Source organism: Bidens hawaiensis, unplaced genomic scaffold, assembly GCF_021521415.1.
Source record: "Bidens hawaiensis isolate Kalapana, Puna unplaced genomic scaffold, B.hawaiensis_p1.1 tig00002438_1, whole genome shotgun sequence".
Classification (NCBI taxonomy): domain Eukaryota; kingdom Viridiplantae; phylum Streptophyta; class Magnoliopsida; order Asterales; family Asteraceae; genus Bidens; species Bidens hawaiensis.
In genome coordinates, this window is record NW_027491134.1 from 683,029 (window position 1) to 685,108 (window position 2,080).

The 2,080-nt window shown below is 47.9% G+C and overlaps 1 non-coding gene across 1 annotated transcript; it reads left to right on the forward strand.

Moving 5' to 3' along the window:
• The first annotated feature begins 289 nt into the window (after window positions 1–289).
• On the forward strand, window positions 290–1,758 carry LOC143619446 (18S ribosomal RNA). The gene has a single exon (XR_013151185.1). It is a non-coding gene; the product is annotated as an 18S ribosomal RNA (ribosomal RNA).
• Window positions 1,759–2,080: the final 322 nt, after the last annotated feature.

Sequence of the window (2,080 nt, forward strand, 5' to 3'; positions counted from 1 at the left end):
AGAGTGTGTCACCTTGATGTGGTGGAAGTCATAAGTTCAAGCCTGATTATCTTTAAACCCAATGTGAGTTTTTCATTTTAATTTGATACCCCGTGATTGAATGAGAGAGAATGGTTAAGAGGCTAGTGTGGGATTGACGTGAGGGGGAACAGGCAGGGATGTGGCTCTATTTCTGGGCGAACTATGGGCGAATATGAAGCGCATGGATACAATGGCCTTGGAATGAAAGACAATTCTGAACCGCTTTGTCTACAAACAAGTAAGCTATAAGTAATGCAACTATGAATCTCATGGAGAGTTTCAGGATGAACGCTGGCGGCATGCTTAACACATGCAAGTCGGACGGGAAGTGATGTTTCCAGTGGCGGACAGGAGTAACGCATAAGAACTTGCTTGTTGGGAGGGGAACAACAGCTGGAAGCGGCTGCTAATACCCCGTATATAGGCTGAGGAGCAAAAGGAGGAATCCGCCCGAGGAGGGGCTCGCGTGGTATTAGCTTCTTGGTGAGGGAATAGCTTACCAAGGCGATGATCAGTAGCTGGTCTGAGATTGGATGATCAGCCACACTGGGCCTGAGACACGGTATACCTGCGGGAGGCAGCAGTGGGGATTTTTTTCCGCAATGGGTGAGCCTGAGACAGAGCAATGCCGCGTGGAGGGAGAAGGCCCACGGGTCGTGAACTTCTTTTCCCGAAGAAGAGAAGCAATGACGGTATCTGGGGAATAAGCATCTAACTCTGTGCCAGCAGCCGCGGTGTAAGACAGATAGAGTTATACGGAATGATTGGGCGTAAAGCGTTTGTAGGTGGATTTTTAAGTCCGCCGTCCAATCCCATAGCTCAACTCTACCGGCGGTGTGGAAACTACCAAGCTGGAGAACGGTAGGGACAGAGGGAATTTCTGGTGGAGCGGTGAAATTCGGAGATCGGAAAGAACACCAACGGAGCACTCTATTGGGCCGACACTGACACTAAGAGACGAAAGCATGGGGAGCGAACAGGATTAGATACCCTGGTAGTCCCGTAAACGATGGATACTAGGCGCTGTGCGTATCGACCCGTGTAGTGCAACTGTAGCTAACGTGTTAAGTTTAGTATCCTTATCAGTATCCCACCTTTTGGGGTGTTCGGAAGAATGAAACTCAAGTTGAGGAATTGACAGGGGCCTGCACAAGCGGTGGAGCATGTGGTTTAATTCGATGCACGAAGAACTTACCAGGGCTTGAGACATGCCGCGAATCCTCTTGAAAGAGAGGGGTGCCTTCGGGAACGCGGACACAGGTGGTGCATGGCTGTCGTCAGCTCATGCCGTAAGGTGATGGGTTAAGTCCCGCATCCAGCAGCACAACCCTCGTGTTTAGTTGCCATCATTGAGTTTGGAACCTTGAACAAACTGCCGGTGATAAGCAGGAGGAAGGTGAGGATGACGTTAAGTCATCATCCTTATGCCCTAACACACGTGCTACAATGGCCGGGACAAAGGGTCGCGATCCTGCGAGGGTGAGCTATAACTCCAAAAACCCATCCTCAGTTCGGATTGTTCTGCAGCCTATGCATGAAGCCGGAATCGCTAGTAATCCGGGGCATGCCGCTGAATCCGTTCTCCTGGGCCTTGTACACATCGTCACACTATGGGAGCTAGCCATGCGAAGTCGTTACCTTAACCGCAAGGAGGGGGATGCCGAAGGCAGGTCTATAGTGACACTGGAGTGAAGTCGTAACAAGGTAGCCGTAGGGGAACCTGTTGCTGGATTATAATCCTATGCCCTATTTTTCTCTCTTATCCCTCATTCTTCTAGTCCGGATTCATATAAGCCTTCACAGCTAAGAGCCTATAAGTCAAAGTCAACTTGGTTCTGTTGGACTCGGTCTGCCCAAGACATATTATAATTGATGTGGCTAGTACGTAATGATCCAAGTCGGGTCATACCAAATAACAAGCTAGACAAACACCAATTATATTTATATATGATATGATCATAATTAAATAAATATTGACACTTATGTTATTTGGAAAGGGTTTATGAATAAATCATATGGATGATTTATGTTTTGAGAGAGTGCATTTCATAATGTTATT